The sequence below is a fragment of the Ctenocephalides felis genome, unplaced genomic scaffold (genome assembly GCF_003426905.1).
Source record: "Ctenocephalides felis isolate EL2017-DRISC unplaced genomic scaffold, ASM342690v1 CF-g0.4_SCAFFOLD_03571, whole genome shotgun sequence".
Taxonomy (NCBI): Eukaryota; Metazoa; Arthropoda; class Insecta; order Siphonaptera; family Pulicidae; genus Ctenocephalides; species Ctenocephalides felis.
The window spans coordinates 68567888-68584255 of NW_020539725.1; the positions used below are offsets into that span (position 1 = coordinate 68567888).

The following is a 16368-nucleotide window of genomic DNA, read 5'->3' on the forward strand; positions in this document are numbered from 1 at the left end:
ACACACATATATATATATATATATACATATATATACATACATATATATATATATATATACACACAATACATATATATATACATATGTACATAAATGCTCACAAATATATATATATATACATATATATATATATACATATATATATACACATACACATATACATATACATATACACATATATATACATATATATATACATATATACACATACATACATGCATATATACGTATATATAATTACATGTATACACATATAAATATGCACATACATACAAACATACATGTAAATAAGCAATATACATATATATACATACATACATACAAATACATATATATATATATATATATATATATATATATATATATAAACATACAATATATGTAAACTCGTATATATGTAAAGCGAACAAATTATTTATGAAGATGGATAATACATATAAAATACAAGTGGACTTACATTACGTTGGTTAGTTACATATAGAGAAGTGTACACAGCACTAGAGATTTGGCACTAACATTTATACAACTAACTTGTCAGCACTATGCATTTTTTTATATATAATTTTTTTTGTATGATGTAAACAGAAAAATGATAGTTTTATTGAACAAAAATGTAAGTAGAATTATGTAATTTCTGCCACGACTTCTGTACTTTGCTAGTACCGAGGCATGTATGAAAGTCACCACATGTTTTGAGAGATTTTTAAGGGTCATTCCAGGATTGTTATGGGCGGGTAGGTAGAAAATAGTCGGAAGTTGAAACTAGTAATGTTAGGCTAGGTTTGTATGGTTAGAATTAGGAGAAAAAAAAAAAAAAAAATTGGAAATATTATTTAGTATTACTAAGTAGTTATACTAATAATAATAATACGTGGCAGAAATTACATAATTCTACTTACATTTTTGTTCAATAAAACTATCATTTTTCTGTTTACATCATACAAAAAAAATTATATATAAAAAAATGCATAGTGCTGACAAGTTAGTTGTATAAATGTTAGTGCCAAATCTCTAGTGCTGTGTACACTTCTCTATATGTAACTAACCAACGTAATGTAAGTCCACTTGTATTTTATATGTATTATCCATCTTCATAAATAATTTGTTCGCTTTACATATATACGAGTTTACATATATTGTATGTTATATATATATATATATATATATATATATATATATATATATGTATTTGTATGTATGTATGTATATATATGTATATTGCTTATTTACATGTATGTTTGTATGTATGTGCATATTTATATGTGTATACATGTAATTATATATACGTATATATGCATGTATGTATGTGTATATATGTATATATATATGTATATATATGTGTATATGTATATGTATATGTGTATGTGTATATATATATGTATATATATATATATGTATATATATATATATATATTTGTGAGCATTTATGTACATATGTATATATATATGTATTGTGTGTATATATATATATATATGTATGTATATATATGTTATATATATATATATATGTGTGTATATGTGTGTATATACATGTTTATACGTATATGTATGTGTATACGTGTATAGCTATAGTTACATAGATAGGTATGAGTATATATATGGTTCATACATGTACATGTACGTCGTTGTGAATATGCATGCACGTTGCATATATGTATATACGTATATTTATATGTGTATAGTCTTACATGTATATGTGTACATATATAGGTATATATTGTTGTATCTGTATATGTATATGTGTATTATATGTTTGTATGTGTGTGTATATGGATATATGCATGTATATATATATATATATATATGTATATGTGTATATGTATATGTGTGTATATGTGTACGTACATATATGTATATATGCGTAAGTTTATATGAGTGTACTTAAATATTTTTGCCTATACTTTTTAATTATTTATTTAATTCTAGTCTCTACTACCTTTCCTATCTTTTATATTTGATTTGTTGTTAAGTGTTGCTATTTGTTAATTTTTCTCTTATTGTACAGTTACTTTACCAATCCACATATATTATAATTACCTAGATATGCTAATTTTCATACTGTTTTTAGATCCACTGATGATGACATTAAATTGAATGTCGAAACGTTTGGAAATAAAGATTATTTTATAAATCTTTGGCTTTTCTTTGTTTGATGTATCGCCCTCAAGAACTCACTCATATATTTCAACATCAAAATTAACTACTAAATCATATATATATATATATATATATATATATATATATATACACATACTTTTTCCAAATTTGTGTCTCATTCGATTCAGAATGACTTGAAACGTCGGGAAAATAATTAGCAAAGCAAAAATTTGAAGGTTCCGTTTAAAAAGTGTTTTGTATTGCATATGATATTTTTTCCATTAGAAATCTTTTTTCCGATGCCGGATATCAATCAAATCCCCTTTCATCACAGTAGTTAGAACAAGTCATAAAAAGCGCATAACCTTTCCTTACAATAAACATAAGCTTTCTTCTTCATCATCATTGTTTAGAAATTAATGGTTTTTCAAATATTTACACGAGGCATTTTGTTGAAGCGTTTACGTGCCTGTAATTGCTGCATTAAATTCTACTGTCTATAATAATAATAATAACGGATAACTAATAAACTTTTAGGTGAAGAGAAATGAGATTTTGTGGGGACTGAATATAATAAACAAGTCATAAAAGACAGAAGACCGTGAATAGGGAAAACAGGCTTTGGAATTTATGTTCACAATTTTATTCTGCTATTCATTATAATAAGTAATATTTAAATTAAACTATAGTTTACCTAATTACTTTAACAATTTTCAAAGAAATATGTATCCGAAATAATCACACTTATGATATTTTGAACCAAATTTATGCGACCTTGCCATAAAGACCATCAAAAATACTAAAATTCGCATTTCAACTACGAATTAATCTAAATTTTAATATGAAAGTGTACGTAACGTTTTTTACATCTAGTTTTTACTAATGTAAACATATTTCAATGACCGGAAAGAAAATACAAAAATATTTGAAAAATAGCAACAAAAAGTTCTGATTTCATATATATAATATTATTAACAAAAATACTAAAACCCGCATTTTAACTGAGAATTATTCGAAATTTTAATATCTAGGTTTATATAATAGTTTTCATTATATATTCGAGTAAATTGTATCTAGTTTTACCTAATGTATACAAATTATAATATCCAAAATGAAAATTTAAAGTTATTTGAAGAAACGTGAAGAAATGTACCAAATTCTGCACATACTAAAATGGATATACTAAAATCCGCATTTCAACTGAAAATTAGTCAAAATTTCAATATCTAGGTGTATATAACAATTTTTACTAGATAATAGTAAATTTTATCTAGTTTTATTTGATGTATATCATGTCAAAAAAATGTAAAGAAATGCCTATAATTCACATATTGCTAGGTTAAGAAAATAAAAGTTACAAGTTCAAATCAAAATTTTAATATGAAAGTATATACTATAGTTTTTACTAAATTTTAGTAAATTTTCTATAGTATTTTCTAAAGTACACTAATTAAAATGTTTGGAATAAAAATTTTAAGGGTCTTAAAAAAATGTAAAAAATGTCCTGAAGTCACATGTAAAAAATACTAAATCAATAACGTTAAACTAAACTAAACTAAATCAATTGAATACGAACAAAAACTACTAGTTAACTTTTCCAAAGCCATACATATTTGTACAATATTCAAGTTTTTTCTCACAAATCTTATAATATAAAATGATTTGTGTATCCCCAATTTCCTTCCTGTCGATCGGACTAAAATCTTATCGAATGAATAAAAATCGCGACATTCCTGATTTTATGCGAATTAACTGTAACGAATTTTATGCGTGTAACTGTGAAAACACGTTTTCTTCGTTATTACATGTATAATGTAACAACATACGTGTATGTTGCATTTACCAATTCCAATTCGAATCCAATAGGATTCATCAGGTGTTGAGAAAATGACCTATGAGATACTTATAGGAATCGAGATATAATATTTGAATTAAAGAAAGAAGAAAATTGTCTAAATTTTTAGATAAGCAAAATTCAGGTTTCAATTTATAACCACTATCATTACTAGAACAAAACCTCCTTTCAACATCCAATGTCTTCGGTCAAATCAAATCAATTGTTCAGATTGCGACTTGAGTTATATTGGTAAAAATAGCCAAAATTTAATAACACGAATTCAAAAGCATAAAACTCTTACAGAACATTAAAAATTTTTTTTTAACCCAGCTATACTACATTTGGATAATAAATAAGTCAAAAAAATGTTAAACGTTAAAGTCAATCAGTATTCATCTCTAACAAAAAAAAGAATAAACAAAAGGAATGACTTTAGTACGCTATGTGAATAAATACCTGTTTTTAGATTGGTTTTTGAAGTAAATAATAAACATGTATCAAAAAATTTAATAATTACAAATCTCTTCATCGCATTTCCAGATAGATCGCACATACCGCATACTTACTCATTTGTAGAAATTTTTATATTATTAAAATTGTTAAAAAATTTAACAGTTTTATTTGCATTGTTTTTATCAATGAATAAATATATTATAGTAAATAAAATATATTCTTATTCTATTTGGAATTTTTTGGAGAATTAACCACAGGTTTCCCATCAGAATTTAGACTAATGTTTTTTCTTATTAAAGCTTCTTATTCTATTTGCAAATTTTTAAGAATCAACTACTGGTTATCCATCCAAATTAAGACTAATGTTTTTTCTTCCTATAAAACCAGTTTGAGAATTATTCACAGCAGTAGGTTAATAGTACTACATTAACTGAGATGTTTTACAGTTGTCACTTTTTTTTGTAAGAAATCATTATCGATATCTAATTTAAATAAATAATACGGCACGACGGTTCATCGGATCAGGTAACTGACTAATTGAGGAACTTGATTGAGATACGTCTTATTTGTAAGAATATATATATATATATATATATATATAAAACAATGATTTTTTGATGCAATTATTTACTGTGATTTCGTTTAAAGACAAACAGAATCAAGACGTCAGATACAATTAGCTCAATTATTGGAACAAAATATATTTTTATGTTTAAGAAGAAGAGACTTCTTAATATATATATGATTAAGAGTACAATGAAAAACCGTTTTATTTCTTCGAAAGGTATATAATTAACGAAGTTGTGCGAATATTATTACCGTTATCATATCACGATGTATATAATGTTGCTGAGGATATTTTACAGAGATGGTCAATATTAAATTTTCAAAGAAAAATCATTTTTTTCATCGAGATTACTAAAATACTTTGCTTACTATTGCTACTTTCCAGGAATAATTAAAAATAGCTAAGATTTAGAATGACTAAAAATTTTAAAATAAAATAAAAAATCATTAAAAATTTATTATAACATTTGTATATTTTTCTTAGGATTTAAATAAGTAGATTTATTAAGACATTGCAAAACGTAAAATCTAAATATAATATAAATTAAAATTTAAAATAATTATAATTGAGGATAATATTTTAATAAGATATTAATTTAAGCTAGATTTTTTGCTAGCAAGTTCTTTATAAATTTAAAACTTATTACTCGCCCCGATAATATCAGAAAAATTTCCCTAAGAGCCATGGTAATTTTATTAAATAATTTGGTCAAAAATGTATCAAGGAAACTTTATGTATCCAAGAAATTTTTTTTTGTCAAAATTCCTGGAGAAAGATGATTATTCATGTCACACATATATGACTAACGTAAGTGTATATAAATTTTTTTCTTTTTACAAATTTGCATATGTCAGACATATTTATCTGACAAGGTTTTCAAAGAATTTGTTAGAATCAGACACATATGACTGTCATGGTAATTAACGTGTTAATTAGCGAGTCACGATTTAGAGTTTTTCATACCAAGACATGAAACAAAATACAGAACTTTTCAGTAATTTAAACCGTGCAAGTTTGAAGTGTCCAGGATTTAGTTATAACTTGTCTAACAAAGTTTATTTTATCTTTTGCAAACTAAATACATAAATTATTCGTAATTCAATACCTAACATGTATATTTACACTAGAAGCATGTACAAGTGGAATTTAGAATCAGATTTCAAAAAATACTCATGAAGATGTAAAATAATTCTTAAACGCATTTTAATGAACTGAATTTTTAAAATTAATAATTTTTAAAAGATGCTCAAGTTACATAAAAACTAGTCGAAGGATTTATCTAAAGCTAAAGATAAAAGATCTAATTTTAATTAAAAAAAATGTTGAATTTTGATTAATAAGATAACGATGTCTGGTTAATTGCAGCGCAAATTATTCCATTTGTAGTTATTTTATCAAACTAATTTACAAACGAATTATTGTTTTTGTCGAGATAATTCTAAAATTAAAATCTAATTTCCTTCCTGTGATGCTGATAAAGTTATGAATTTAATAATAGCTAAAATACTTGATTTATGAATCATTGGTATGATTGTTTATAAATAGAATTGAGTACAGATAATTAAATCTATTTAAGGAATTTCTCTTTTGTTGAAACAAACAATACGTCGATAATTATAATAATTAATGAAACTGAAAAATTAGATTACAATAATATGCATCGATAGATGAAGCTTATCGATATCAGCATAATAATATGAAATTCTTATAAAACAATTATAAACAAAATAATTGGAAGCGTTATTAAAATTGGTTTTGAGTCTGTAAATTTAATTAAAGTCAACACATTTAGTCCAAAATACTAATATATTATTAATTTGAATTTAACAAAGAAATTCTATTACTACTACTTGATGTCAAGCTATCCAAAATAAATACCAAACACTGAACCCTATGTTTGCAATAATAAAACTCTTACAATGATATTAAAACATATGTTTCACATTTTGATGTGTTTATATAAATTTCACAATTTTTAAGTAAGAAAAATTTACTTATTCCGGTTACAGACGCAGAAAAACTTGAGAAAATTATTTTGGTTCATATTTGAAAATATTTGAGGTGTGACGTAAGACAAATTGTTATTTTACTCACTACTAAACAATTTAAATAAAATAAACAAATTTGATCTGATTATTCATCATTTTGTTGGTTGAAGCAAATTCTGTAATTGTGATGATAGATTTGATTAATTTTTATCATAAATAATTTACTTTTCCTAGGCCTATAATATTTTAGAATGTTCGTCAAGACCATGAACTCTATCATTATATAATTACAAAAAAACGGTCCAGTAGATTTTTATCAAAACCTATCAGATTAAATATCAAATATCTTTTGAATAGCTTTTAAATTTTTGAAATCGTTTAAGAAAGTCACAAAAATAAGTTTTGCAATTTCAATGCCAAAAGATTCAGAATGATAAAATGATAAAATTTCCGTATATCAAATCGCTTTTTTGCTTGAATATGAATTTTTTTGAGATATTTTTAAGAAAAAGTAAATGAATCTCCAAACTAGACATAAAGATAAATATAGAAATTTCCTATGTGCTTGTGGTAAAGATAGCAGATTTCATACCCGACTTTAGACAACCTGATGTGAATAACAATATGTTTCTTAATGAAAATAGGTCTCACTCGATTTAATTACATTAATAAAAAATAATCAGTAATAAAAAAAAATTGTAATTAATTCGTCTCAGATATGAGGTAACAGTATGAGGATTGTCATCTAGAAAAAACCTAGTCGTTTTAAACGTTCTCGAACGTGGATGCTATTGCATTCAAAATTTAAAGTCAATGTTGTGAGTTTAATTTTATATAACCTAACGTTTTTGTAATGATTATACTTGAAGAATAACTGATTCTGTAAGTATTTTCGTAGTGTCCTGTCTTTTCTTCTAGCTAGGGCAAGCAAATTGCGTAAAACAGAAGAGCAATACTCGACGTGGATGCTATAGCATTCATAGTATATAACGATTAAAACATGATTATCTGACTGTTGAAAATAGTATTTCATCAAATTGTGTATATCACAATCAATTTAAAAATAAAGTGATTCAATTTTTGTGTCTTGCTGAAGTGTTAAGCTAAAAATATATATTTAAGATTATATTCCTGCTATAACAAGTTATATAAGTACAAAGACATCACATTACATAATCCCCCTATCATATCACATAATCTGCAGCTTTTTTGCTCCGAATCGCAGACTGGTCTGCGCCGAAGAGTGTTTTTGCAACGATCGACTCGACTCGACTCGACTCGAAGACGTTGCCACTTAGAAAACTATTAAAAGGCGAAGAAATATACTTAGCATAGTGGTGTATGTATGTTATAAATATAGTAGATATATTCTCTTCTAGTATAATATACAACAATATATACAAGTTATATATTTATGTGGTAAAGACGAGAGAATGGTAAGAAGAAATACACAGTTCAAGATCAAGTGTGAACGACCGGGGCATTCACGTAGTACATAACATAGTATGAAAGTATGACTCACGGTGATGGTACAAGTGCGGGTCGGGGTAATAAAAACCGATATTGAAACTTTTTTATGTTTAATTATAGTAATAGAATTTTAATATGCACTATTAAACTTTTATTTTTGCATCCGTTGTTTGTTAAGCCCCAAACAGAGTTTATATAAAAAATAATTCCCCTGATTTTTTTTTTGTACTTTTAAAATTATGATTTTATTTTTGGTTCAAACTTATTGGATAATGCATTTTACTCATTTACATTTTTGCAGAGTTTTATAAAACAATTTTCAAGAATTTGCCTCAACTTTTCTATGAGTAGATCATATATTACCATGTATAGATCATATATCAAGATCGTTGACAATTGTCCTGAAGATGGAACGTATATAATTCCGAAACGTTGACAGGAAATATATTTTTTTAGAATTACTGAATTCTTTGTTCAAAGCTCAGCACAACATATGCTATGCACAACATATGTCTTTGTTTTTTGAAGACAAAAAAAGTGTACTGAATTCTATACCTAAGATTATATGAAATCTGTTTTTTTTTAGCATTTTAGTAAACATCTATGTTCGTGTGCACTGTCGCATTTTCTTGCTTTGGGGGCGTCCATTAATCACATGATCGATTTTTTAAGGATTTTTGAAACCCCTCCCCCTTAGTGATACGTCACGTGTATTTTTAGTCACAAGAAAAATTATAATCTTGAATTTTTTTTGAAAATGTTCGTAAAAAGTAAATACTCGAGATATCTTAGTATACTCCACCCTCCCTTACGTGATATTTAGTGATTTTTAGTAAACCCCCCCTTTGGGGCAAATTTCGGTCCACTATTGCTTGACATCAAGTTGTCTAAAAGTTAGCTCAATAATTCATGGTAAAGTCTTTTATGTCGTGTACCATATTATATTACGAATTTAAAAATGTAGAAATTTCCTTTTATTTAATATATGTAATAAAAACGTGGTACTTTTACACTTATTGATTGTTTTACTTCTCCTTTTTTAAAGGACATTATATTGAATCCAGGATTTTTGGAAACATAGTACATTTTGTTCTGATTTTTTGCAGTTCTAAATAATTTAGGTACCGCTGAAGTGAAAAAATATATAATAATTCTGATAAATATTTATCACACTTCGTAAATTTCTACTAAAATTAACATACAAATATTACATGATGACTAATTTGAAAATTAATTTACTTTATTAACTTAAAACTTATCAATTTTAAAATTCTGACAATACGGTTTTGAAGTTCTTTCGAAACCCATCATTCCATGAATATTCCACGAATTTTCATAATGGAAACAATTTTTATAGGCCGATATTATTATTTAAGGCCTTATCAAAATCAGAGAAAAAAGTTGAAGTTAAAAATCACTAAACACTATCACATATCTGCACACACATACTTTTACAATATTGACAAAATTAATAAATAAATTGGAGAAATTAATCAATCACAATAACAAAATTAGCAAAGTGGATATTTTTTATTAAAAATAAAAACAAGAGGAAAGTAAATAATAATCTTTTATAAAAATAATAACAAACTTTATCAACTTATTCTTAGATCTTGATAGTGTATTTAAATGGATTTAACTTCATTTCATTAATAACAATGTTTTATAAAAAAAAATCTAGTCGCGAAGTATCAACTTCAAAAACAATTTGTGATTGAAATATAACTTCTGTTGAAATTTTAGATTTTAAGTTTAATCTTTTAAAGAAAGTCATTACAACATAAAGCCCACGTGTTAATCCAAAAAATTAAATAATTATTTATTTAGTTAATTCGAGAAAATATGAAAGTCGTTCACGATGACAGATTAGACTTGGCAATATTTTTATATAAATTCATGATTTTATTGAGTTGTAATATTAAAAATATTTTATTTCTCTGTCAATAACTGTTTTAAACTCGACATGCAACAAAACTGATATCAAGTAAATATAATTAGATAAACCCATAAAAATGCACATAGACATGAGGAAACGCACGCAATAATAAAACATTTTGCGTGCCTGTACTACTAATAAGTTATAAAATAAAAAAAATAATTTGTTAATTATAGAAAGATATTTTTAATAAGCAAATTTTAATTCTTCATTGCACATCTAACTCAAAGTATTATAACAAATTGTGGTTTTTAGTTAAAATATAATTGACTTTTTTGTAAGTCAAAGTGCTTACTTCAAAACATATTTAAGTTTGAGACCTCAAAAATAAAGAATTAAATTCATTCAATTTTGAAATAACTTATAAATAAGTATGTAATTTATGATTTTAGAAATTTATAAAAATATTTGGTTGTTTAGAAAAGCCCTAAATAGGAGAACAACTAACATCGTCGAAACGCAGAAAATATTTAGAAAAATGTAAAATTTAACCCTTTAGAAAAATAGGTGCCCCTCTCAATCAAAATATTGAAGTAAATATAAATATATAAAAATATTGCAAAATCAAAATTTGTGGATTTAAAATCATTGACTCATCAAATTAAGAATAGAATAAAACGAGGATTTTATTAGCAACAAATAGAAGAATAGTTCAAATTTATATTACTATTTTAAAGTTAACAAAAAATCTACAGTTACAACATATATCATCCACTTAAGTAATTAGCGATAAAACAGTAATTTTAGTTATTACATTAGTTATAATCAACATTGATTTATGATCGTTAACAAAATGATTCATAGCTAAATAATCGATAAAGATTGATTAGATCGATCGGTAATCGTTTGAATCGATAATTATATCCATTCAAATTATATAAAACGAATCGTAACGGAATTAAGAACATAAAATAACTATAAAGTTGTAACAAATTATAGTAATGGATTTTTTTGTTGAAGTTTTAAGAGCAATCTCAACTTATTGGTGAGTCATGTGAGTTCTTATGTTGATTTTTTTAAAAGCATGATTTTATATATATAATACAAGGCAACCCAAATGGTCGTCTTGAAATTGTCTTGAGTCAATATGATAAATCTATTATTGCATTTGATTTTTTTGTTGATACAGCATTGTCTAATAATGATTATTTTTACTAGGAAACATTGCTATCTACATTTCAAAGATAAAAACCAATGTCACTACTGCTTGACATCAGGTTGCCAGAATTGTGTATAAATCCTGGTAATACAAATTTCTATAATCTATAATTATTAGACTACAGGGATTATATTTATTATATATAAAAATCTAATAATTATTTTGCTAATATAAATGTATATATCTATATTTCTTCTATACAAGTTGGTTTTAAAATATTCACAACTTATCATGAACAAAAGTCCCAAAAAAAGTGGCCGGATGTTCCTCCGAGGCATGCTGCCTGGGTTTATTTTATTTTCTAAAGAATTTGTTATTTTGTGATAAAACTATCTACCAAAAAACTCTCGAAAAAAAAATCTAGTCGCAAAAGCAAAATATATACTGCAAACATGTGGTGCCTACAGATAAAATTCTGCAAAAAACTCGAAAAAAATTAAGAGTAAAGTTGAAGTCAATTTTGGTACAAAAGAATAATAATAATAATTTATTTAATGAAAGTATATAAATCATTTAATTTAGAAAAGACATTTTTGTAAATTATGTAAATGATTAATTTGTTAACAGGAAGCCAATAAAAATAAAATCAAAGTAAAATGAAATTTCAAAAAAAATTTCGAAGAAAAGGAAAAATGTACTGAATATACGTATAAGAGTAAAGTCGAAGTCAATTTTAGCACAAAAGAACAATAATAATAATTTATTCAATCAAAAATTAATATTTGAGTATAAAGTGAATTCTTGCAATTTTTAAATAAATTATAATTAACAATTTAGATTTTTTTTTAAACAGATCCTATAAAAATCATGAACATAAATAATTTACTTCAGGAAAAATTAATTGATACAAAATATTACATAGTATATGAAATACTTAATTAAGAATGGAAATTTTAATATATTATTAATTAGTAAACATTAAGTCAAAGAAAATAAAATCAAAGTAAAATGAAATTTCAAAAAAAAAAATACAAAATGTACTGAATATATACAAAATTGTTCGTTATCAATCAAATTTAGCTTTATAGCAAAAAATCATCTATATCCACATTTATGTGGATTATATTATTTTTATTATTATATTATTATTTTTGTTATTTTACAAATTTACTTATTTAATTTTTGAATTAGTCCACCAATCAGAAACATTTATCAAATTTAAAAATGCACAACTGTCAGTTGTACAAAAAACTTTGTAATAAAATATTGACAGGGAAAAATTATATAGATGAATTATAACAATATTCTATTGAATATAATATGCAAGTAAATCATGAAAAAAGTATTTATGAAACCGTAATAATTTTACAAAAGTATTTATCTTTTTCCAGGCAGACGCAACACGCCCTCCAACGTGTATCGATTTATACCCCAAAAAGAGCCCTTTGCATCCCTCGACGTGTATTTCCGTGTATATTTTCGAGATTATTACTATCACAATAGTAAACACAGAGTACAACTGAACAAATGTTATCGAATAAAATCCTACACAAAAATATTGCATAATAAAATTTTATTAGCACTAAAACATGTTCCCAACTGTTTGACTACTGGTTTTGGTAGAAAAAACAAATTATTGATAATTTGTATTGAAGAATTGTTTTATGACGAAATTTTATAAAATTGAATGAAAAATGGATAAAATATTACTGTTTGATGCTATACAAATTTGTATATACATAACTTATTAGCCAAATCCAATTAGTCTTCATTTTATTTATTTTTTAGAATCATTGGTTTCTAATTAGTTTATTTAGAATTTTTCTGAAACAATTTTGCAAATATGAAATAATATTAATAAGCCAAAATTGCTATTTTATCTTATATAGTAAGCTAAAAGTGTGACGAGTCAAAAATGGCATAAGTAAAAATTCTAGTAAGTCAAAATGGCATAAGGTCAATTTCTGGTGAGTCAAAAATGAAATAAAGAAAAGTTCTGGTAAGTCAAAAATGAAATAAGGAAAAATTCTGGCGAGTCCAAAATGAAACAAGGAAAAGTTCTGATAAGTTAGTCAAAAATGGTATAAGGTAAATTTCTGGTGAGTCAAAAATGGCATAAGGAAAAACTGTGGTGATTCAAAAATGGCATAAGGAAAAACTCTGGTGAGTTAAAAATAGCATTGATAAAAATTCTAGTAAGTGAAAAATGGCATGGATAAAAATTCTAGTAAGTGAAAAATGGCATGGATAAAAATTCTGGTAAGTCAAAATGGCATAAGACAATTCTAGTAAGTGAAAAATGGCATGGGTAAAAATTCTAGCAAGTGAAAAATGGCATGGATGAATAATATAGCAAGTGAAAATGGCATGGGTAAAAATTTTAATGAGTAAAAAATGGCATAAGTCAATAATGGCGTAGATAAAAGTGAAAAATGGTATGGATAAAATATCTAGTAAATGAAAAATGGTATAGATAAAAATTTTAGTAAGTGAAAAATGGCATAATGACATAAGTTAAAATGGCATAGTAAAAATTTAAGTAAGTTAGTCAAAAATGGCAGAAGTCAAAAATGAAATAAATCAAAATTCTAGGAAGTCAGAAATGGCACGAGGAAAAATTCTGGTAAGTCAAAAATGGCAGAAGTCATAAAATATGCCATTTCAATTTCTGGCACAGGTGAAAACTATAGTAAGTCGAAAATGACAAGTGAAAATTTTAGTAAGTCAAAAACGAAATGAGTAAAAATTGAAATAAGCCAAAAAAATTGTAAAATGTCAAAATTGTAATAAGCAAATCAAAAATGAAATAAGCAAGTCAAAAAATGGCATAGATAAAAATTCCAGTAAGTAAAAAATGGCATAGGTAAAAAACTAGTAAGTCAAAATTCTAGTAACCTAAAAATGGCATAAGTAAAAATTGTAGTAAGCCAAAAATGGCATAACTTAAAATTGTAGTAAGTCAATGACATGAGTGAAAATTAAAATAAGTCGAAAAAGTTTGTAACGAGTCAAAAAATTGTGATTAGTCAAAAATAAAATTAGTAAGTCAAAAAAGGATGTATGAAGTCAACAAATTGTGATAACAAAGTCAAAAATGAAATAATCAAGACAAAAATAAAATAAGCAAGTCAAAAATGAAATAAACAGTTAAAAACTCCATTAGTCCAAAATGAAACAAGTATAAAAAATAAAATGAGTTAAACAAAATAAAATAAGGCAAAAACAAATGACGTAAGTACAAATTCGAATTGGTCAAAAATTGTAACAAAACAATTTTTACGCAAACGTTTTCAAAATTAAGAAAAACACAAAAAACTCAAACTTTTCTTTTTTCACTATAAAAGAACATATTGTGCATTATATTCTTGGAATATGTAAAAATAACACTTAATAGTGAAATACCTAAGGAAACATGCTCAAACGTACCTTTTAATACCTTTTTATATAATTTTTGGAAATAAATTTATTAAATCGGAAATCGTACCATTAAGAACATAATAGTGTTCATTATTATTAATGATCAATCATAACTAAAATTAATTTTAATAACGATTAAAATTAAGATAACTTTAATAACGATTAAAATTAAGATAATTTTAATAATAAATAAATTAAAATTTAATAAAATCATATATATTCACTTAAAATTAAATTTATATTGAAACGTGAAGCCATGCATATCAAACTAGAATAAACCCAGTCAGCCGGAACAATATGAATCATAAGAAAATTCTGTAATACTTTTAAATATATACCAAATAAGAGGAAAATCACCATTATCTATAATGATGTAATTATTTTCAAATATTCAAATAATTTATCAAATAATTATGTGGAATGTGTAAGAAAACGCAAGGACATCCCTGACAACAAATCATCGGGCCGGCCGGCCGGCAAATAAACCTTAACAATAAATATTTAAAATAAAATAAAAACTTACGTTACTGTAGATTTTCTATCTTCCAAACCAAGCACAAAAATTCAAACACTACAAAACTGCACTTATCAAAATTACAATAATCTATTAATTATTTTAATAAAATAATTTTTTTCTAATTATTCGATCACTAACCATCCGCACTCCCAGGAATCTAAACGCGTACTGCGACGAGAAACTCCGACTGATTCCGGGACGATTACGACGGGTGAGATCTGGAGCCGGAGATAGCCGAACGGGGACGATTCGATGCCGACTTTCTTCGAAAGAGGAAAGTGGCGGGGGTAGAAAGTTTTTGGGGATGGACGATTGGGTTGTATCGATTTTCGATTTTGATAATGGAAATCGATACTCGAGGTATGTAATATAAATTACCGACAATGCGAGGAAGTGTTTCTGAAATTTATATTCACATCTCTTGAGCATTTTACACAGAAATCGAGATGAAAATTTATGAAATTACTATAACTATAATAATTGAGCATTTTAATTGAATAAACAAGCCGTGTTAGAATGAAGGACCTCATATTTAATAATTTATATAATATAATAATCTCATATTTCTAAGAATTATATAAACTGAATAACAAAGTTAAAATTATTTATTTGAAGTACATAAGTGAGCTTTGGATTTTTTAATTAATATGTTAGAATTGCAATCACTATCCAAATTATGTTCGATACTTCAAAAATTTTTTTTGAGAAATTTTGAAATAAACATTTTTTTCTTATCCTTCCCAAAAACTAACCATTCACACTGTCAACATAAGCAAAATATTTTTTAATCATTCTAATCCGATAATAATTCATTTTCTTAAAAACTGTTATTTTTTACATTTTTTGCTCCGTATCTCCAAATCGTCTGGACCTGCCTTTGCAAAAAACTAATTAGCACATTTCTCCATCAATGATTTTTCTATCATTCTCATGGGATACTCCATTTTCCCAAAAACTGGTAATTTTCACTCTTTTTGCTCCGTATC

General features: G+C 25.3%; 1 protein-coding gene across 1 annotated transcript in view; it reads right to left on the reverse strand.

The window, feature by feature from the left end:
* The window catches only part of LOC113384778 (protein singed), a 48577-nt gene extending 32989 nt beyond the window's left edge, over positions 1–15588 (reverse strand). The window contains exon 1 of the mRNA XM_026622534.1: positions 15389–15588. The gene's annotated coding sequence lies outside the window, so the exon portion shown is untranslated. The remainder of the gene's footprint in view (positions 1–15388) is intronic.
* Between the last annotated feature and the right edge of the window lie 780 nt (positions 15589–16368).